Source organism: Felis catus, chromosome E1 (genome assembly GCF_018350175.1).
Source record: "Felis catus isolate Fca126 chromosome E1, F.catus_Fca126_mat1.0, whole genome shotgun sequence".
NCBI lineage: Eukaryota > Metazoa > Chordata > Mammalia > Carnivora > Felidae > Felis > Felis catus.
In genome coordinates, this window is record NC_058381.1 from 48,992,469 (window position 1) to 49,016,843 (window position 24,375).

Consider the following 24,375-nt stretch of genomic DNA (forward strand, 5'->3'; position numbering starts at 1 on the left):
GATTCTGCCTGTGAAGACTGCATGACCATTTCCTCTCCCTCATTTTCCTTGTTAATAAAATGTATTAGCTGAGTTGCCATATAGAACATGTTAAAATAATTTATGTACTAGGACGTCATGGGGTATCAATTTTGTATCTACACCAGGACTTATGCCTTATTTGTTCACATCACTACGTATGAATTAGATAAAGTCAGAAGAGAACTGTAATATTCATTAAACATTAAGTTCAACAAGTGTGCTTTATGCTCTAAGTTGGACAAAACTAGGGCATTCTTGCTCTCTTTATGGATGGGATGCCCTTCCTTTATTCTGCATTCATTTTGTCCTCCTTAAAATGTTGATTAGTAACTTTCCTCATCTGTTCAGTTTATCACCATTTTCACTTCTCTTTTGTTCTACTTCATCTCTCTTCTTTTGTAATTTCTCTATACTTTTTTCATTGGTTTGTTGACTTGCATTTTATATCCCTGAAGAAGAGAAAATCCCTTTGAATAACAGTACGTCAACAAATATTTGTTTGGTACTTACGATGTCTATAGACTGTGGTATCCTCAAGTAGAAGGTCTAGAAGATGTAAGTCAAGACATACTGTTGTTCTTAAAGATTTTGTGTAGTCCAAGTTAGGCTTTGGCAGTACTTAAGAGTCCTGGATACTCACTTGTTGACAATAAGTGCAGTTGGAATTCAGAAAGATCTTTCCAGTGGCATATTGAGAGTTTATGTGTAAAATAGCATAGTATCTTTTAATGTTCACTGATAGATAGTGTAAGCCCCCTGAAACCTCTGTAGTTTTCTGTATATAACATTACCTTTCACTGAGCCAAGTCACATTGTTTAAGGCTTTAAAGGTCTGTACCAAAATACTAAATTTTACTTGGAGTTAAAAAGGCTATTTTATTTTAGATTTTTACTGAAATTCCCCTGTAGGCCTGTTTCTCCCATTCCCTGTGCAGGAGATGTCTTCGTTTTGACTAAATGTCTGTCTGACCTTAACAGTCCAACACCTAGGATAGCACGAGCATTCTGGCATGAAAGGAGCAGAGTAAGTTGTTGTGTGGTCTGAACTTCAGAGTCAACAGCCCAAGCTGGCTGTCTCCCCAAGGAAAATAGTCTGGAGAGTGACTGCTACTGCTTTTGAATCTAGGAACTGTGTTAGACCCAGTTGGGGTCCAGGGACAATTCCATTTTTCCCAGAAGACAGCTATGTATGATCTAGAAGTTTGCCTTGATTATTAGCAAAATGTTTTCTGTAATAAATGTACACAAAGTGGAAAATCTCACTTTTGAATGTGATGGTATTTATTCGTTTCATAATTTTTTCATTTACTCATTAAGGGTTTATTTCTTCTGTGTGTGTTGAATGTGTGGTAGAGACCAGCAGAGACAGCAGTTCATACATAGGAATTCATATGTGTGGGAACCCATGATAAATGTATTCAACTCAATCTTCAGTTAACAGCTCAAGATGATACTGAGAACCTCTCATTATTAAAGAGGGACCCTGATTTGCCGTCAGCATTCGCTTAAGATGCTGACTCCTTAAAGCTCATTTGCCTATTGTTATTATTTTCCAGAAATAAAACTAGTTTAATATTACTCCTAAATAGTTTTTGCTTTCTATTTTATTTTTATTCTAGAAAATAATTTTAATATCCTCCAATAACTGAAAGTTAGCTGAAACTATCAATGGTATGATTTGTATGTGTTCATTTGTTTTCAAAGATAAGTAATTAAAACATATGGGAAGCATAGTAGACTAATGAATGGAAAATGACCATAGATAGCAAGATAATTTGGTGTAGCTCTTTGAAGGACTAATATGGAAAATATTTTTTTTTATTTTTAGAGAAGTTAAAAATCTATAAACAAGAGAGGTAGATAGTATAGATTTGGTTTATTCCTTGTCAATATTCATATATTTTTAACAGATTTGATATCTGAGTTTTTTGTGCTATGAAAATAATAAAGCATGGTTCTGAGGTACTGTGTACATTGTCTGTTTTAAAGTATTTGATGAAACATTGCTAAGTCTTCTTTTTGATTGATACTCTCAAGCATTTCTTTTGCAGTAAAATACAAAACTTCCTTGAAACAGATTTATTCTGATCCATTTTAACTCTTTTGCATTGTCAAATTGTAAACATTATAAGTATTTCTGCCCTCACACTAATATATACATATAAAAGCTTTCTGGTTTTTAATTGGTACTGAAAATATGTAGTCGTGATTTTACTAGAACATATGATAATGTTGGTCTTTAGATGATATGGTGAGAAATGACCCTACAAGAAGCAAGCCCTTATTTAACTAAAACATATTGTTTTGGTTGTAGTTGTTATGTGTGTGTGTGTGTGACTGTGTGTGAATTAAACTTCTACTGGGTTTTAAGAAGAAGTACAGAGGGATGAAACAAACTCAGATTTGGGCCTTAACCTCTCAGCCCAGAGGCCTGTTGACATTACTGAAACAAACATGCATTTTTGTTAAAAGGAGACGTCTTATGAAAACTGGCTATTCCTTTATTTTTCTTTTTAATCGTTGCCTTCCTTAAATTTTTATCACAGTTACTTTATAATCCTGAAACATGGGCTTATCTGACTTTTTTGCAAATTTTTATAATATATAAAATGCAAACTTAGAAGATATTTGAATATATAAATATTTAGAAATAGATGTTAAGTTTGCTCTTGCTTAGAATTTGCTGTAAACAAAAACACTATAAGGAAAAGTGAAACAGTGGCTAATTGTACCCTTACAATTTTTAAATAATCTTTCTGAAGCTAGATCATAGAGTACCATGGTTTAAAATCTGAAAGATAAAAAAGAAAAAAAGAAAAAGAGCATACGGGGAAAAGCCCCCCTCCCATTTAAGCCTTCTAGCTGTGTATTTTCCCTTTCCGGAAGCAGCCATGTTGCCAGTTTTTGTGTAGCCTTTCATATGCAAGCGTAAATATTCCTTCCCCATCGTCTTTCCTCTTGAACTCTACATATATCCTCATCTTCCTTCTTTTTGTCATTCTGACTCATCAGTATTCATTAGAGATTATTTCCTGTAAGGACATAAAGAGCTGCTTCCCCATCTAATTTATGCATTTGATATAATCTGTGTAACCGGTTCGGTACTGATGCCCGTTCTTCCATGTGTCGTCTGGTACCTGTATGGTTTGATTTTAACCTTTAAATCTGTGATCCATTTGGAATGTGTCCAGCGTTGGCTGTGAGGTAGGGATCCTTTTGTTTTTGTTGTTTGTCCAGTGGTTACTTACTTAACTCAAGATCATTTATTTAATAACCTAGTCTTTCCCTCATTTGAGTTCTGCCCCAGGGCCTTTATCATTGGATGTGTTTCTAGATTTTTTGTTCCGCTCCAGAGTTCTAGATAGGCTTCCACCAGCCTCATATTCTTTTAATTACTGCAGTTTAAAAATAACATTTAATGTCTGGTAGGACCTCTTATTCTGCCATGGTGGTCCTTTTTTTAGAATCTTTTTCTTTCTTATTTATATGTTTCCACTTGAGCTTTACAGTTAGCTGTCTAGTTACAAAAAGAAAAAAAACATCATTCCCATTAGTCTTTTTGTTAATGTTGTCAAATATGTATAGCTCAACAGAGGAAGAATTGACATCTTTTAATGTTAAATCTTTTTATGCAAGATCGTGATACGCCTTTCTATTAGGTCAGGTCTTCTCTTGTGCCATTCTATAGCTACACCTGTTTTTGAAACAGACATTGTTCTTACGAAATTTATGTTACTTAAATATCACAAGTTGTTTCTTTCATATAAAGCATATGTACTAGTATTTTGACTATCAGGGTGAGTGATGTGAAAATTGAACCATGTAGGAAGTTGTGCCTTCTACGTTTGAAGTTTCATACAGAATTTGAGGTATAGGTTTTAAAATATCTGTGACTCTTGGTTTTGGCTCAGGTCATGAGCTTGCAGCTTTGTGAGGTTGAGCCTTGCATTGGGCTCTGGGCTGTCAGCACGGAACCTTCTTGGGATTCTCTCTCTCCCTCTCTCTCTGCCATTCCTCCACTCGTGCTGTCTCTCTCAAAATAAATAAACTTAAAAGAAAAAAGATAAAATCTCTGTACTTTTTGGACACCCCATGTACTTTTATGTGAAGAATGCAGAACTCCTGAGGGCATTACGTGCTTTGTTTATACTTCTCCTGTAGCCATTCAATGCCTTGTATCTGATTTGAATCAAATTAATGTATTAATTCCTCCTAACATATATTGTATCCTAGGAATTTTGTTGGTACTAAGCATATAAAGTGCTGATCAAAGCAGGCATGGTCTCTGCTGTGGCCACCGTATACAGCTGCACAGGTTTTGTACTGCATACTACATCATTTGTTAGTATATTAGTATGGTACACTACGTATCAGTGCCCGCCCCACAGAGGGCACTGTTCACAGAGACTGCTGTGTGATGTTCCGGAAGTTGGGTGTGGTTTTCCTGCTTTACTCGATAACCTTAGATATTATTGATCTTATTTTATTTGCTTAGTAGAAAATAATTATTTTGCCTTCTGTTAAACTATTGTTGGGATTGCGGCCCTGTTTGTAAAAATAGAATTTTTTTTTTATAATGGAAATAGAAAAATAGAAAGAAAAAACAAACAAGAAATGTTTCAGGCACCATTTCAAGAGTTCAGGCTGGTAATTTATAGGAAGTCCAGAATCAGTCTGCTTAACCTCCTACGCCCATGGCATCTTTTTATCTTTTTAAAGCTCAGTTGTCTGAGCAGCTCCTAAGGGTCTTACTGCTTCGCTGGCTTCCCTTTACTGGTTACCATCAACTCAAATGTTTGGAGCGCATCACGGTTATCCTTTGTGTAATATTTTCCTCTGTTCATGCATGCAGAATGAATATCAGTGTTATTTTCTTCTGGAGGCCAGTCTGATAGGATGTCTCTAAAGCTACCCAACTTTTCCTTTTGGAGGAAAAACAATCTTAGGAACTTAAATACAAAAGTCATATTTATTGTGGAATTTCTCTCCAGAACTCTTTAGAATGCTACTGATTTTTTGTAGTGCCGATTGTAGACAGCTTATGGATTTGAAATGCTTTCAGGATTATATCGTTTAAATAATGAATGGATATAGGAAAAGTAAATAATTATAACTTCTAGTAGAGCTTATTTCAGCAAGTAAATAGTTCATGTATTTATAATAATAGTATGTAATGGGTTTATAATACAGAGTGAGCTTATTATAAGACAAGTAAAATGTCTATTTTTAAAACAGACTGAAATGACCTTTATAGTATAAACAAATATTAACATATAATTAAAACTAAAATATAACATAAACATGTAGAAAAAGAAAGATATTATTGTACCAGCAATAAAATTATTTCTGTATTTAAATTCTAAATTTGCCCTGACCTGAACTCTTTCAGGTGGTTTTAGGAGGCATTTGAGTTTATTGTAGGTTAAGAGATGGGCTCTGGACCCAACTGTCCTAGATCCAGATTCCTGCTCAGATGACCAGCTGTGTGATCTTGTGTGTGGTGCTTAACTTCCATGTGCTGTAGTCTTTACATCTGTAAAATGAGAATAATATCTTCCTCCTAAGATTGCTGAGACGCTTGGAAGCGTTAATAAGAAGCATTTAGAACACTGTGTGTTACATACGTGTATGAGCCCTTCGTATTTTGTTTGCCATAGCCTTATCAGAGGACACAAACAAATTCTTCAGAAGAAGTGATCTTTCCCTGGCACCAGTATGGTTTTAAACAGTTTTACTGATGTGTAATTATCACAGCATAGAATTTCCTCATTTTAAGCAGTGCTGAAAGTGGTTTTTAGTAAATTTACAGTTTATGCCACCATCACTGTGACTCAAGTTTAGAATGTTTTCATCATCCCCAAAGATCCCTTATGGCACCAGATTTTAGAAGGAAATTATCATAGTTGATTTTTTTTTTCCGGACTGAAAGGAGTAAGTAATAAGGGACAAGATCTTTGGCAATTATTTTATGTAAAATGCTAACTGACCACTTCTTATTTTGACCCTCAATCAAGTGAAGTCATCATATTGAGATGTACTTTGGCATTTTGTGGAGACTTAACCAAATGGAGCACTAATATGTTGCTTCTGGGTTCTTTAACTTTCTGATGCTTTAATACAGGGATGAATTTAGAAAGCATTCATGGTGTGTGTGTGTGTGCACGTGTGTGTGCGTGGGTGTGTGCGCACGTGCACGCGGGCACATGCATGCACATGCAAATGCACTGAGAGGGATCTGGAACTATATATATATATATATATATATATATATATATATATATATATATGTGTGTGTGTGTGTGTGTGTGTATATATATGTGTGTATATATATGTATATATATATGGCACACTTTGGCACATATATATACACACACACATATATCTACATATATATATCCCTCACATATGTATATATATACATATATATGTGTATATATGTATATATGTGTGTATATACACACACACATATATACACATATGTGTATACACACACATACACATATACATATGTGTGTATACACACATATACACACATATATATGCACACATTATATATACACATATATATACACATATATACACACATATATACATACATATATATACATATATATACACACACTTATATGTATACACACATATACACACATATATACACACATATACACACATATATACACACATATATACATATATACACACATATATACACATATATATGCATACGCATATATACGCACACATATATGTGCACACACGTATATACATATATATACGCATATACACACATATCTACACATATACACACACACATATATATATACACATATATATATACATATGTGAGGGATATATATATGTGTATATGTGTGTGTGTGTGTGTGTGTGTGTGTGTGTGTATGTGCCAAAGTGTTTGCAATGAGAGTAGGGGTGATGTTCATGTTTTCGTCTCTGTATTTGTATATTATTTGAGTCTTTTCCAATAAGAATAGTATGATTACTTTTACAGCTTAATAATAAAAGACCAAACAAAGAAACACTAGAGATTTTAGAAGGAAGAATTCTGAAATATTAATAATGGTCACCTCTCGTTGGTGAGCATATGGGACTTATGCTCTGTATTCTGAAATACATATGTCTATTAGTTCCTCAGAGTCCTGAGACACTTTCAACTTGTTCTAACCCTCTTAGCCAGCATGGGCTGGAGCAGGCAGTAAACCCAGACAGTCTCTGGAAATACCCTAAGTCTAAATATTTTTTTTTAAGTTTATTTCATGTATTTGTTATTTTGAAAGAGAGACAGAGAGACTGCAAGTGGGGGAGGAGCAGAGAGAAAGGGAGAGACAGAATCCCAAGCAGGCTATACAGTGTCACTGCGGAACCCTGTGTGGGACTTGAACTCACCAACTGCAAGATCATGACCTGAGCCAAAGTTGGACACTGAACTGACTCAGCCACCTAGGTGCCCCTCAATATTTTGGGGTTTTAATTGGAAAAAACTTTTCATGTATTTCTTATAACAAAAGGATAGGTGATAAGGTTGACATTACTTTTTTTTTTATAGGTGAGAATTTTTGTCATCTAGAATGAAGGGATACCCTGCTACAACATGTTAAGAAAGGCTGTTAGGAAGCCTGTGGAATATAGAATAGAAAATACAGGTTTCTAATAAATATATAGTTAGGATATTCTTTAAAAAAAATTTTTTTTTTTAACATTTATTTTTGAGACAGAGAGAGACAGAGCATGAACGGGGGAGGGGCAGAGAGAGAGGGAGACACAAAATCCGAAGCAGGCTCCAGGCTCTGAGCCATCAGCCCAGAGTCCGACGCGGGGCTCGAACTCACGGACCGCGAGATCGTGACCTGAGCTGAAGTCGGACGCTCAACCGACTGAGCCACCCAGGCGCCCCTATAATTAGGATATTCTTAATGAATGTAAAAGGTATTTGCCGTGGGAGATTATACTACATTTTTGACATGCTTTAGGTTTCCTTGTGGGAATTCTCATATAATAAGTAGATTCATTTTTCACTTTTAATTTATGAACCTTATTTTATAAACTTGCATCTGCTTGTGGTACACATATTTTGATTCCTAATGCCACAGTGGGTTACATACACTGGTTTGCACCCAAGAGTAAGGCATCATGCCCCAGATTCCGATCCCTGGGGAGGACTCCAGCTACTTGGAGGACAGAAAATGTCACAATGCCAGCCACTGGGAATAGAAGTCCAAACATTTCTGCCTACTGCCCTTTAGTATTGGAGTCACCAAGAACACAACACGATCCAGCCGCGAACAGAATGATGCTTTACTGACACAGAGAAGAGACAGCAAGAGCCGCTTCAGTAGTGGGCTCAGTCCCCCACGGGCAGTGGCTCTCTCCCCACCGCTGTCACAAGGCAATTTGCCTACCTCTCCTGTGCTGCAGTAGAAGAACCCTGCCTATCCTCTCCCTGTGGAGGATGGATAGCTGACAGCAACGTTGGCCAGGTGCCAGATGATGCATGTACTTCAAAGACAACAGAGCATTCTTTGAGCTGAACCCGGGAGAAATATTCCACCCAAAGTGATAAGCTCAGCACAGGCTTTGGGGGCTCCTTATCCATGGAGAAGTGTTCCAAGCCCCGAGGCCTATTCTGATAAGGTGGCTGAGTCGGGGGTCAAAAGTACATGCAGAAGACTGCCCCAATATTTCAAGGCAGGTGAATCTCATGCCTGACCTGTACTTTAGGGAGATGATCCTGGCAGGAGTGAGAATATCATACAGATGAGTAACAAGAAATCAGAGGCAGGAAAATAAGGAAGACGAGGACACTGTTAAGAGTCTATGTGAAAGACACTAGACACAGAGGGTGGTGAGTCTGTGACGAAGTATAAATGCAGCCTCCAGGGAAAACAGCTGCTTTGGAGCCGTTGAGTTCATCTAAGCATTCTTTAGAATTCAAAGTCAGAATGAACTTTCACAAATAAATTGCTGATGGAAAAGCTATACTGCTTTGTATTTTTATTCCACGTAGGGGTAACAGAGATTGTGGAGTAAATGGAAACATTAAGTTAAGGTACTGCATTTAAAAATACTGTTTGGTGATCTCAGAAGATACAAATTTAGAGCTGCTTAACTATTATTATTAAATTTTGTTCCAGCTTTATTGAGGTATGATTGACTTATGACATTGTTTAAGCTTAAGGTGCATAATGTGTTGACTTGCTACACTTCTATATTGTGAAAAGATTGTCATGATAGCTTTGGCTAACACCTCCATCAGCTCACAGAATTACCATTTCTTTTGTGGTGAGAACCATTAAGATCTGCTCTCTTAGCAACTTTCAAGTGTATAATACAGTCTTGTTAACCGTGCTGTACGTTAGATCCCAAGAACGTATTCATCTAATAACTGGAAGTTTGTCCTCTCTAACAAACATCTCCCCCTTATCCCTTCCCTCCCAGCCCCTGCCTTCACTTGTTCTACTCTGTTTCTGAATTTTTGTATTTGTCTTTCCTAGTCTGAGTTATTTTACTTAGCAGAGTGCCTTCAAGGTCAATGCATTTGTCGCAAGTGACAGGATTTCCTTCTTTTTATGGCAGAATAATATTCCACTGTGTGTGTGTGTGTGTGTGTGTGTGTGTGTGTGTGTGTGTGTGTACCACAACTTCTTTATCCATTCATCTGCCAATGGACACTTTGGTTGTTTCCATGCCTTGGCAATCGTAAATAATGCTGCTATGAATATGGGGGTGCAGATATATTTTTGAGTTGGTGTTTTCATTTCCTTTGTATATATTCCCAGATGTAGTATTGCTGGAGCATATGGTGGTTCTGTTTTTAATTTTTTGAGGGTCCTCCATACTGTTTTTCATAATTCAGCCATTATTTCTTTCAGTAAGTTTCCTCCTCTCTTCTCCCTGTCTTCTTCTGAAACTCCAGTAGTTCACAAATTGGTTCTTCTGATGGTGTCTCACAGTTCATGGAGGCGTTATTCATCCTTTTTTTCCTCCTCTGGGTAATTTCCTGTCTTCTGTCTCAGAGATACTTTTTTCCTTTTTATTTATTTATTTATTTATTTATTTATTTATTTATTTTTTATTTTTTATTTTTTTGCCTGATCCACATTGCTGTGGATGCTGTTGGTTCTTTTCCATGAGCGCTTTCTATTGTATTTTTTCATATTATTCATTGTATATTCTACAACTCCAGAATTCCTATTTGGTTCTTTTTTTTTTTTTTTTATGATTTCTCTGTTAAACTTCTTATTTTGTTCATGTGCTCTTTTCTTGATTTCATTGATTTGTCTTTCTGTGTTTTTTGTGCCTCACCCTTAAAAGTATATTTTGTATTCTTTATCGTGTAAATCGCAAATCTCCATGTCTTTGGGGTCATTTGCTAGATTATTTTGATCCTTTGGTGGCGTCACGTTTCCTTGATTTTTCACGTTCCTTGAAGTTTTGCGTTGCTATCCTCACATTTGAAGTAGCAGTTACCGACCAGGGGTCTTTACTAATTGCCTTCAGGAGAGAAATGCCTTCCTTCAGCCCTGCTAGTTATTCTGAAGCTTTCTCAGACTTTCTAGAGTACACCTGCTCTATGCTTTTCCTCCCTCTTGTGGCAGGATTCTTAAGCCCGTTCATTTCTTTGATCCTGCACCATACCAGGCTAAGTGTCGACAGACTCGTTTGTTTTTACAGAAATGGTGCAGAAGCTCAAGTTTGTGGTCTTTTCCTGGCCCTCAGATTTAGGCTGGCTCTCTGTGCCATGCTCAAGCTTGCTCTGCCTGCTGCCATTGAAACCTCGTGCAGGGAGCTGGCCGTAGGGTGGGGGGGGGTGTGGGTAAGGTGCACAGAGTGCTATGGGTGGCTGTGGGCCTGTTGAGGGATCTGTGGGTAGGGCATTCCCAGTGGCTCATGGGCAGGCTTCTTGGTGGAATCCATGATGGAGTGAGTAGGACGCGAGCACTGTTAATGCCCTCTGAGAGCCCTGTCTGCTTTTCTCCCAGCCTCTTCCCACCCGCTGGTCACGCAGCTCGTCCTTCAGTGCTCTGGATGGGGCGACACAGAAATGAGCTTCTTTTGCACAACTTTAGGTTTGTGAGATCCTGTTGTTACATAGCATTGTAATGTATTCTCATCTGTTGAATAATATTTCAAAGTGAACATACCGCAATGTACTTATCCATTCTACGGTCAATTTCTAGTTTGGGGATATTATTAATAGTGCTGCAATGGATATTCTTACTATGTTTATTTCACATACACACATTTCTGTTGGATATATCTACCTTCATCCAAATTTTCATGCTGTGCCAAGCTGGACACATGCAGGCTTTTAGATCACTCATTGGCATTGTCAAAGAACCGAGTGAAGTTAATGGGGGTTCAGGTTGCTTTGGGACCAAAGGGAAGAAGCTGGAGGGCTTTACTCACTGTAACTTCACCCTGATGCAGTTTTGAACCTCTAATTCTATTAATAAAATTAATATTTTAATCTTAAATATTTTAATATTTTAAAATATTCCTCCAACAAATTCTCAATAGCCGTTTGTTTGTTTTTTAAATATATAATCATATTTTCAGGTAGCACTGCTTTTTCAAGTATAATTTCACTTGCACATAAATTATTAGAAAAAAAATTCTTGAGGGGCACCTGGGTGGCTCAGTCAGTTAAGCATCTGACTTTAGCTCAGGTCATGATCTCACATTCACAAGTTCAAGCCTCGCGTGCTGACAGCTCAGAGCCTGGAGCCTGCTTCGGATTCTGTGTCTCCCTTTCACTCTGTGCCCTTCCCCCTCTATCTGTCTCTCAAAAATGAATAAATGTTCAAAAAAAATTTTTTTAATAAGAAAAAAAAATTCTTGATGTTTTCTGAGGTAATTCAGAATGTTCTTGAATTATATTTTTGTTTGTTTTGCAGCCAACTCTCAGTGCTAGTGCTAGGCAGCAGATGGTCATCATTTGGTTTATTGAAAGTCATTCTATAAAATTATTTACGTAAAAATGAACAGCTCCTCTTCTTCTCCCTGACTTTAGAGTTTTATTTAAAATGCATTAATTTATGAAATATTTTTGGGGTTTTATTTTTCCAACACATTTTAGAAAACAGTCTTTTCTTGCTTAATATACACAGTATTTATAATCCCCCATTACAGTGGAAAACAGATTATTTACCCCTAAAGTTATATTTTTAAAGAAGTTATATTTTTAAACATGAGTAGAAAAGCTTCCCTGTAAGGTTCTTTTAAATCTCCTTCATTTATCTTTTGGTTGTTTGTTGTTATAAATCAACATTTATCATATTAGTAGGAATGGGGATTAATCTTCAAATAGGAATGCCTTAGAGTATAGATAATAAAACCGCAATGTTATAATGACAGTGTTTTTGTCCTTTTATTCGCTAGTAACTAATCTTAAAAGAAGACTTAAATGGAATACTAAATAATCTTGTGATTATTCCAAAGAGGGAGTGGACTACATTTTGATTAGGTTTGTTTTTTATTGGAACATTGCTTATTTCAAAAATTTAGATGAAGTTCCATTAAAAGCAGATAACCTTCCAGTTTACCCAGAGGCTTGAATTTTGAATTTTGGTAGAAAGGGAGAGCTAGGTTCAATCAGCCTCGTGTAGAAATTTTCAAGTATAGCTGAATCGTATAATTCTAAATTCAGTTTTATATATTGCCTGAATGAGGGACTGCGGCTTGGTCCTTTTGTTTGTAAGGTTGGTGAAAAAATCTCAAGGAATTACTCATGATATACGCTTTAAAATGGAACAAATTGAATTAAGGAGCTATACAGAAAGAAGCTAAAGATTTCTATGCCTAATAAGTGAATGAAAACATCTTTACCTCAATAAGAAAATGTATTCTGTTTAGAAAACAAATTTGTACTTTTAAAAACCTTTCTTGAAATATAATTATAAAAACTGTTCCACTACAATATAAAGTAGGCTGTAACGTATGATACTTAATAAGGAACTTTTAATTCCTTCAAATACATATTAAGTCTTGAGCTCTCATACGGTGATAACATCCCCTCCCACACTCTGTGCTTTTTTTCTTTTTGCCACACTCTACTCTTTATCTCCAAAATTGTCTTAGCCATTCTTATTTGGTCTTCTATTTCAATTTCAGAATCGGGTTTTACTAAAATTCTGTTGATATTTTATTATATTTGCATTATCTTTATAGATTAAGTAGAATTCAAAATTTTACGAAATTGGTTTCTTTCTTCCATACATAGTATATTTCTCCATTAGTCTGTTTTAATGGCTTTTAATGTTTATAGTTCTCTCCACATATATTTTACATATTTTTGTTAAATTTATTCTTACATATAGTTTATGCTACCATTTTGTATTTTTCTTTTTTAAACATATATATTTTAACTTTTTTTAATGTTTACTTATTTTTGAGAGAGAGAGAGAGAGAGAGAGAGAGAGAGAGAGAGAGAGAGCAGGGGAGGAGCAGAGAGAGAAGGAGACACAGAATCGGAAGCAGGCTCCAGGCTCTGAGCTGTCAGCACAAAGCCTGACGAGGGGCTCGAACTCACAAACCGTGAGATCATGACCTGAGCCAAAGTCAGATGCTTAACTGACTGAGCCACCCAGGTGCCCCAAACTTATATATGTGTATTTATTAATGTTTATGTATATTTGAGAGAGAGAGAGAGATAGTGAGTGAGCAGTGGAGGGGCAGAGAGACAGGGAGACACAGAATCCAAAGCAGGCTCTAGGTTCTGAGCTGTCAGCACAGAGCCCAACACGGGGCTCAAACTCACAAGCCGTGAGATCATGACCTGAGCCGAAGTCAGATGCTTAACCAACTAAGCCACCCAGGTGCCCCTAAACTTATATTTTCTACTTGAAGGACCCAGTTGATAGACATACATTTTAAAAAATATGCTTTGGGGTGCCTGGATGGCCCAGTCAGTTGAGCATCCGACTATTCATTTTGGCTCCGGTCATGATCCTAGGGTCGTGGGATCGAGCCCTGCATCAGGCTCTGCACTGATAGCACAGAGCCTGCTTGGGATCCTCTCTCTCCTCCTCTCTCTGCCGCTCCCACACTTGCACTTTCTCTCTCAAATAAGTTAAAAAATAGTTTTTGTTTCCATCCAGCCAAATTGCTTTAGCTGTGGAAATTACAGCTCCCTGCATACTGTGTACCGTCATTCATTCATTTGTTACTCTCCATCCCCATGTTTCCTGGGACTTACTGGCTCTGAATGGATGTATATAGAACATTTGTGGATATTACTCGGATTTTCTCTGTTATGTGGAATAATCCCAGCCAGTAAATTTTAAAAATTTGTTTAGACACAGAATCTTTTACCTAAGGGAGGAAGAGGGTGTCTTCCTACCTCATTTTTCTCTGGTTCTATTTCCAAAGACCAGTTTACTTTTGCTCTTAAGTGGACCTGTATATAGATACTTTTTTATCAATCTGCTTCCACTTGCTTTGAATTATTGGCGATTCCTCCCACCTTCTTTCATCAAGTTGTTTGTTTATCTCAGTTCTCGTTCTTGGGGTTTTTGCCCCATTTTTTCCCCCTTTCTCTTTCTAGGTATTTTAGTGAGTATTTGCAGGATTCAGGAGTTGTTAGCCAGATTCCATTTTGTATATGGAGACTAGAACTATTTTTAACTTATTTTCTGATAGAATTCTTTTTGAAATGTAATATATACACTTCCATCCTTTTTACCATCACATAATGAAAACAATTTATGGTAAGTCAGAATCGTCATTTGTGGAATCAATTATTGTGATTTACTGTAGATTCAATTATAGATTAGTTTATGTGACTAAAATCTAAATACATAGTGACCTCCCCATGACCTTGAAACTTGATTTTTAAAAATTCCTTGATCTCAGCTTGCTTTGTGGTCTTTTGCCTCTTTTTTCAGGAGACTAGCAAGCCATGTGGAGCTGTATGACCTCCTGAGCAGTGCAGTGCTGTTAGCTTTCTGCAAAATTAATAAGCGAATCAAAGGCCGACTCAGATCTCCCAAATGGTTTTTTTTCTAAATCCAGAAAATCATCATACTCTCTGTTGCCATGAGTATTCTTTCATTTTTCGTACCACTGATATGTGCTTTATTGATGTAATAGACCACCGTCCACTCCTTCTGAACTTTTATCGCTGTTTATTTTTTCCTAACGCTGTTTGTGTCATCATATACTCGTGGAGCACATAGGGAAGCCTTTGTCATCACTTTGTCATCATCTCCTCCTTGTCACCTGCCACCTGTCACTAATTACATGTAAAATTGGTGCTGTTCCTCTTCTTGCACCTCCAAAGTAGTTTCTGCTTTTATTAAAGTCCTTGTTTGGATCCCTTCCTTTCCTGTATCCTGTTAACGTAGAAGGCCGTCCCCCAGGCCCATCCTCCCATGCATTCTTTGGCCCCTTTCACAATTATGGCCTTTTCTCCATTGCGCAGACTAATTTAAGACCCCTTTGTTATCTCTCAGCTGCACTGGTCCTTTTAATGTTTGTTTGTTTTTTTTTTTTTAATTTATTTTTGAGACAGAGACAGAGCATGAGCAGGGGAGGGGCAGAGAGAGAGGGAGACACAGAATCCGAAGCAGGCTCCAGGCTCTGAGCTGTCAGCACAGAGCCTGACGCGGGGCTCGAACCCACAAACTGTGAGATCATGACCTGAGCCGAAGTTGGACGCTTAACCGACTGAGCCACCCAGGCTCCCTGCACTGGTTCTTTTAACATGTAGACAAGAGTAAGCATCCACCTTAAAACACCGTTTCTCAACCGCCACCCCCTATCTGTGACCCTTTTCCCTTTTTGCTGCTTTTTAATTAATTTATTTATCTTGAGAGAGAGTGAGTGAGCTCATGTGCATTCGTGAGTAGGAGAGGGACAGAGAGAGAGGTAAAGAGAGAAATCCCAAGCCCTGACATGGGGCTCAATCCCACGAACTGTGAGATCCTGACCTGAGTTGAAATCAAGAGTCAGATGCTTAACGGAATGAGCCACCCAGGCGCATCTCCCTCTTTGCTTTTATAGGCAGGTGCCTGCAGCTATTTTGTGAATTTCCTCCCATTTTTTCGTCTTTAGCCCAGTTCAGTCTGGCTGCTTCCATCATGCTGCAGAGCTTCTCCTAAGGCTTCAGTGACCTTGGATCTGGCTTTTGTTCAGTCTCCTTCCCTACGACATTTTCTTCTTCAGCTTTTGGGACACGCCTTATCCTGATTTTCTTCCTTCTACTCAGTCTTGGTTGCATTTTCATCCCCTCCTCTGCTCCCTCTGGCTCCTCTCTGGAACAATCCAGTCCAAGCCCCTAGCTTTAGAAGGCATTCTTCCAGACCATTCTTACGGCAGTGACTTACTCATGTATGTCTTAGTCTCAGGCCCTTTACTTCCTTAATTTTCTTTATAGCACTTATTACTGTATATTTGAATATTTGTAATTATTTTCCACTTTTAAATTCACTTCCTACGGAATTTCAGGATGTCCCAGAAGCCACTACTTTCCCTTCTTTTCTCCTTCGTGATGCTCGTATCTTAGCCCTTTCTGTGCTTTCTTCTTGTCCATTTTGATGTTCTTCTGCTCAAGCTCATGCTTTCTCGGCCTGCACATGGAGTCATCCTGCACTTATGTTCAGTTTGACCCGCCAAGTGGTTTGAAAAACTTGAATCACTTGCCAACATTATAAAATTAGGAGACTTCACGTGAAATTTGAAATTCTGTTTCCTCTTAAACCATGCAAGATCTGGGTGCCTGGGTGACTCCGTCGGTTGAGCGTCCAACTTCGGCTCAGGTCATGATCTCTCACAGTTTGTGGGTTCGAACCCTGCATCAGGCTGTGTGCTGACAGCTCGGAGCCTGGAGCCTGCTTGGATTCTGTGTCTCCCTCTCTCTCTCTGCCCCTCCCCTGCTCATAGTCTGCCTCACCGTGTCTCTCCTGAAATCATTATTGCACTATATGCTAACCAACTTGGGTGTAAGTTTAAAAATAAAATAAAATAAAATAAAATAAAATAAAATAAAATAAAATAAAAAATAAAATAACAAGTAATGCCAGACTTTATCCACGTGATCAAGGTCAACATCCATAGTGATAAATCATGTAGACAGTATTACCCTTAATATGATGTGATAAAAAGCACACTTTATTTCTGTGGCCTTCTTCCTAAAGATCTACAACACCAGCCTAACCATTTTTTTGAGAAAAACACTGGACCAGTTCTAATAGCGGAGCATGCTACAAAACACCTGACCAATGCTCCTCAAAACCACTGAGGTTATCACAACCAAAGAAAGTCTAAGAAACTGTCATAGCCCAAAGAAGCCCAAGGAGATATGACAAATAAATGTATTGTGGTGTCCTAGATGGGATTCTGAAACCGAACAAGGACATTAGGTAAAAACTATGGAAATCTGAATAAAGTATAGGTTTTACTTAATGAGCATGTGTCAATATTGGTGCTTTAATTGTAACAAAAGTGCTATATTAATGTAAGATGTTAATAATAAAGGATGCTGGGTGTAGGGTATGTAGAAACTCTCTGTATTGTCTTTTCAGGTTTTCTGTAAATCAAGAACTATTCTAAAAAAATCAGCCTATTTAAAAAAAAAAGAAATCAAATTTTCCAAACAAAGCATAATTGAGACAAGATAGAAAATTATTGCCCATGTTGAAAGCAATGTTTCTTTAAGCTCAATGAATTTCACATTGGACTTAAGCCTGTGTATTAAAAATATAAAGGAAGAAACAAAATTACAAGAGGCTTAAAAAATTTTTTTTAATGTTTTACTTATTTTTGAGAGAGAGAGAGAGAGAGAGAGAGAGAGAGAGAGAGAGATGGAGCGTGAGCAGGGGAGGGGCAGAGAGAGGGGAGAGAGCGAATCCCAAGCAGGCTCCAGGCTCTGAGCTGTCAGCATAGAGCCTGATGCAGGGCTCGAACCCATGAACTGTGAGATCGTGACCTGAGAGGAAGTCAGATACTTAACCAATGGAGCCTCCCTCCCTCCCCATACCACCTGGTGCCCCAGGAAGAAAGCAAAATTAAATAACACATCTGAAGTACTAGAAAACATCCTTAATGATGGTAACTTCTCACAGTTATGTTAGCTGCTAGCTATCAGATACTTTGATTTCTTCATGGAGATTCAGAAAATAAGTTTCATCAGTAATATATTCGTGTAAGCTAACTCTCAATCTGATGTTAATTTTAATAGTAGATCTCTTTCTGATGGTATCCCCAAGGAATATATATTCTAAACACAATGTCTTACATATCTGATAACATTTATTCTTATATGTGGTAAAAGTCATCCAAGAAGTTGGAAGAGTATATGAACTAATATGGAAGGATGGAGGGGGCAAGAGTGTATGTGAAGAAAGCTGAGAAATTGAGCCCAGTTGGAACAGGGATCCAGGAAACTGGTGGTCAAGATTGAAAGGGACCCAACCCCCACAGTGGTGGGGGCAGAAGAATGTAGCCTGTCCTGTAGGGAACAGAGAATGGTTGGAGAATTTAGTAGCAGCATAGCATATGATGAAACTGATGTTGGAGGAAGACTTAGTCTTCCTGAATATCTCTCTGCAATAAACTAGGTTTTGAAGAATAGAAAATGAGCTGGTGGAGAAGAGAATTTCCCTGCTAGAAGGAATAAAATGTTTCAAGACATGAATGTGGTAATGTGTTACTGTCTAAGCATGAGGTTAGGAGGAGAGCAAACAGACCTGATTTTCTGGAAGAGAGATTTTTGTTAGACTATAATGAACAATAAATAAGCAAATGTCAAACATTTCCAATCTTAGGAAAAACATGCTTTTACTTCCTTGCTGAATGTCCTTTATTCCTCCCTAAACCATAGTGCCTGAAGTTTGAGGTCATGAAATTTAACAAGGGGATTTAAAAATTGGTCACTTTGTTAACATTTGGATCTTCTGGTTTTTTATTACTTGATGTAACATTTATTCATTTTAGGTGTGGAATACACAAATGTCAAGGAACTTTGAAGAAACTTTCAGTAATTTGAACCATATATCTCTATTCTTAGTGAAAAATGAAAGCACCCCAAAGGAGGTTTTATGTGGAGTAAAGTAGGTCTGGAAATGGTCTATATTGAAAGACCTAATGGTCTTTTGATGTCTGATTCTTTGATTTTGCTTTTTCTTTTTAAAGGGGTGCTATGTGATTATAATTAGAAACATTTCAAGTTCTTTACTTGGGAAGTTAATTGTTCCTTCGCTTGCTCTATTCTGACTAATCAGTGGCCTTGAATGGTAGCAGTGTTTGAAATTGTTACTAAGGAGATTCACCTTGTTTGGTAAAGAGAGTTCCAATTCATGATGAAAGATTCCCACATCCATAAACTGTAGTCATTCCTTCGCAGGTTGTGGCTGTGGTGTGAACATATATTTATAATATATTTAAGAAGTTTCATTTTAGTAATTTTCTAAGTACTTACTGGGAATATAGTAGTTTGTCTTCTTGCAACTGGTACCGTTACATTTGAATTTGGAAATTATGGATAAATTACTAGAAGGCTCCATCAAAAATTTATATTCGTTTTTGGGGCGCCTGGGTGGCTCAGTCGGTTGGGCGGCGGATTTCAGCTCAGGTCATGATCTGGTGGTCTGTGGGTTCGAGCCCCACGTCGGGCTCTGTGCTGGCAGCTCAGAGCCTGGAGCCTGCTTTAGATTCTGTGTTTTCTTCTCTCTCTGCCTCTCCTCTGCTTGCTCTCTCTCTCTCTCTCTCTCTCTCAAATAATAAACATTAAAAAAATTTATATTCATTTTGTTAGGTGATTTAAAAAGTATTTAGTTTGGCATTGATGCAAACCTTTGTGTCATCTTGAGAAAAGTTATCCCTACACTTTGGAAAGTGCCTGCAAACTCTGAATATAATTTCTTTTTTTTTTTCCCCTTAAAAATAGCACTCGTAAGTATCAGTGGTGGTGCTGGTGGGGACCCATCTTTTCTCTTTTCTGCATTCTGCTCGAGCATCTGAAACCATTTTAGGTGGAGAGCAGTCAAAGCTTCCCATTTACTATAGGCATTCCTTAGCCCCAGTGAGCATGCTGACATAACCTTCCCTCTAAGAAGCATGATGGAAGGTTCAAGGGAGGACAGAAATCTGTGGTGACCTTGTTTCAAATTGAAAAGGAAGTTTCTATTCTATTAAGTACTTCTTTGTAGGTATGTCTTTACAGAACTCTGTATTTCTTCTCATGGGAACACACTGCTTTAAATCAGCGTCAGTATAATATGATGGTCAAGAGGCCTCTTACTGATGGAGACATCCGGGACGCTATTTCACATGACAGGTTTCGTCTGTAACGTGAGACTCTTAGGTTTATTAGATTCTTTCTTCAGGAGTTAAGTTTGCAAAATTCATTTTTTTAGCAGTGTGTGTATATAGCCTCCTAAGTTTTATTACAATCAAAATTCACTTTAGTAATGAAATGTGGTACAATGAATTTGAGCTTGGTGGGGAGTTGATAAACTAATAAAATATAGGAATACTTTAATGTTTTATAGTTAACAAAATGTATATGTTCCCTTAGTTCATCCTTCACAGAATCTTACGTGGTTGTTTGTTATTGTTTTCAATGTAAAAGGAGAAACTGAGTTTCAAAGAGATTAAGCAGTTTAACCAGTTTGGCACGGTTAATATGTGGCTGGGCTAGGATTTAATCCTAGGCCTTCCCGTTTCTGATTCAGTGCTCTTTTCCTGATAGAATGCTGACTTTTAGCTTTTGTGTCGCTCAGTAGATCTCCTTTTGTGCTTTTAAAGTGACTTGATCCAAATGACTCAGAGATGGCAACATTTACTAGATGTATGTCATTGCTAATTCTTGCCTGAGGACCCAAATGGGAGAATATACCCTGCCCACAGCTTCTGATAGCTGCCCACCATGGGACCGCTTCCCCTTCTCTGCCATGTTCATTGGGTCTAGAGTGGGACACCCGATCCAGAGGCAGGAAATTCATTTTACTCTAAGATACAAAGAGCTTAAGGTCACACGGCTCGTAAGTAGAGGTGCGAGGGCTTGAAATTGTACGTGTTTGACTCTGAAGCCCCTGTTCTTAGCCATTGTAGGGCACTGCCCCTCCTTCCTGATCTTGGGAATTTGGAACTGGGAAACCTAGAGACTAAATCAGCGCAGAAGCTGGAAACACGGAAAGTTACCGGGATGAAGATTGGCTAGGCAGCTGCTATGGGCCGTACGCAGGCTAAAGTTCCGAGTAATTATGCTGAGGCCAAGAAGAAAACGGAGCCATGCAGAGAAGCTGTAAGCAGCGCAGCCCGTGTGAACAAAAGCTTTGTCTATTCCAGCTCCGTCTCGGGAGAGACACTTCCAGGGCGCCTGGGTGGCTCAGATGTTAAGTGTCCCAGTCTTGAGTTTGGCTCAAGTCATGATCTCACGGTCATGGAATTGAGCCCCCAGTGGGACTCCACGCTGAGTGTGGATCCTGCCTAGGGTTCTCTCTCTCTCTCTCTCTCTCTGCCCCTCCCCACCTTGTGCTGACACTCTTTCTCTCTCTAAAAAATAAAAAAGAGACACTTCACCAAGATCTCCCATCTTTACAGTATATAGCCATTTTATTTTGGTAGTGTGAGTTGGAAGGTATATTAAAAATTTATTTAAATAGTTATTTTTTTAAAAAAATAGATTCAGTGTGGCCTATATAACGTTATTCCAAATTATTTATTTTGAAAAGACATTTATTCAATTAACTGGTTAACATTTTCTTTTTCAATAAAGTTTAATTGAGATTGTTCTGAATTTGACACTTTATTCTGTAGAAGTCTCACAGAGATTTGAGGGGTTTTTTTTTCAGGCTTTATTTCTGTTTTTTTTCCCGCATATAAATATGGTTTTCTTTGCTACATTAAAAGCTTCAATTCTGGAATAACAAAAGATAAAAAAGATATTTAGAACAAATAAAACTGAACTTAAATGTCTCCTCTGTCAAAATTATCACAAATATTTACTAACAAAGCCTGAATTAATACGGAAATGGCATGCTTCTATAGATTCCTTAGGAATTTTAAGAAAGACTATTATGAAAATAGAATTAATGATACTGCTTTACTAGAAACATCTAGGATTTATTCCATAGGGATAAATTCTTAATGTAAAGTTTTTAAAAACCCCAAAATTTTGTAACATTTTTTATTTGCGAGAGATTAGAAGCCAGTAAATAATACTTCCTTTCCCTCTCAAAGTTAGAATTAATTTGAAAAAACAGAAGAATCAGGTAGCTAAAGTTGTGGTTTAGGTATGTGGCCAACATTCGGCTTGGGAATCCTTCCTCCTAGAATTAATGCACTTGCCTGGTCATAGCCCAAGAGGCCAGTCAGAGTCTGTGCTCAGCAGAAGACATTCCTGGAGCGAGAAAAGAGGGGCTGAACAGAGCATTCACAATTGTTTCTCCCCAAACACAGCATTGTTAGCAGGTGTGGGAGAGAGCGGGACTCAAAGGGGCAGAAGTTCTCTTCTTGCTGACGGAGCTGAAGTCTTGTTAGATTTTTTTTCTTAAAAAAAAATAAATTTTTTTTAACATTTATTTATTTTTGAGAGACTGAGAGAGACAGAGCACGAGCAGGAGAGGGGCAAAGAGAGAGGGAGACACAGAATCCGAAGCAGGTTCCAGGCTCTGAGCTGTCAGCACAGAGCCCGCCGCGGGGCTCGAACTCACAAACCGTGAGATCATGACCCGAGCCGAAGTTGGACGCTTAACTGACTGAGCCACCCAGGCTCCTCTTTTCTTTTTTCTGTTGGCATTTCATTTTAGAAGCTCACCCTCCCCTCATTGATTTTATTCTTTATTTTTTGAGTAAATGGAGCATTAGCATGGTTTTAAAAATCAGACCTTCACTAAAAGGTATATTCAGACAAGTGATGCCCCACCCCCACTCCTTCTGTCCTTTCTTCTCAGACCCCAGCTCCCATAGGTGGGTGATCTCATTCATTAGTCTCTGACAGATCCCTTCTATATTTGCTTTTGCACAGATGAGCAGATACGATACGTGCACATCTCAGTGGATTTTTCTTGCGCTTTGTTTTTTCATTTGTTGTAAACTGAAGGTCATTCGTTCTTTGTACATCAGTGTCGTATGCTAATGTGTGGATGAATCAGTTTATGCAACAGCTCTCCTACCTATGGGCATACAGGTTGTTCCCAGTATTTGCAATTACAGGGGATACTGTAATGAATAACCTAGTAGACGTGTATTTTTGTATTGTTTGAAATATATATTCGCTGTAACTTTTTAGGCAGGAGAATGCTGGGTCAAAAGATAAACATATATGTAGTTTTGTTCTCTATTGCCAAATGCTCCTGCATGAAGGTGGTATATATTCATGGTGGATATTCAAGGTGGTATATATTCAAGGTGGATATATATTAGAATGACTTTTGACCCACAGCCTCCCAAATAGAATGTATTGTTATATTTTTAAAATATTTGCCTGATAAGGTGATAGGTGTGATACGTTGTATCCCAATATAGTTGAAACTTGTAGTTCTCTTATAATAAGTGGGAGTAAACATATTGTAATATATTTAGGGACCACTTCAGCAGCTTTATTGAGTTGTAGTTGAAATTCAACACATCTCACATATTTAAAGTATACAGTTTCACATTCTGACATATGTCTACAGTTGTGAAAGGAAAGTACCAACATAAAAAATATGTCTCTGTCAGCATATAATTATTCCCAAAAGTTTTGTCATGCCCCTGTGAAATCTCTCCTATCTACCTTTCTCTGACTTCTCCTTATGGAGGCAGGCACTAATCTCCTCTCTCTCTCTCTCTCTCTCTCTGTCTCTCTTTAAGTTTATTTATTTTGAGAGAGACACAGAGAGTGTGAGAAGGTGAGGGGCAGAGAAAGAGGGAGAATTTCAAGCAGGCTTCGCGCTGTCAGCACTGAGTCTGACATGGGGCTCAAACTCACGAACCGTGAGATCATGACCAGATTCGGAATCAAGAGTAGGACGCTTAACCAACTGAGCCACCCAGATGCCCCAAGCACAAATCTCCTTTCTGTCACTATAATTACTAGAATTTTAAATAAATGGAATTGTACTGTTTTATATCCCCCCCCTCCAGTAGTGTTTGGAGTTCTGTTTCCTCCACATCCTTATCAACACTTGATATGGTCAGTGTTGTTATTTTCACAATTCCAACAGGCTTGTCTAAGTATTTCACTGTAGTTTTATTTTTTATTTTGTTTTATTTTTCATTGTGGTTGTAATTTGCATTTCCCTAGTGACTAATGTTGAAAAACTTTCCATGTACTTTTTTTTTTTTTTTAAACTGGGTTGGTTGTTTTCTTATTATTGAGTCTTGAAAATTCTTTGTATATATTGGATACAAGTC

The 24,375-nt window shown here is 37.8% G+C and overlaps 1 protein-coding gene across 19 annotated transcripts in view; it reads left to right on the forward strand.

Moving 5' to 3' along the window:
* Positions 1–24,375, forward strand: part of CEP112 (centrosomal protein 112) — a 467,190-nt gene that overhangs the window by 120,541 nt on the left and 322,274 nt on the right. The window lies entirely within an intron of this gene.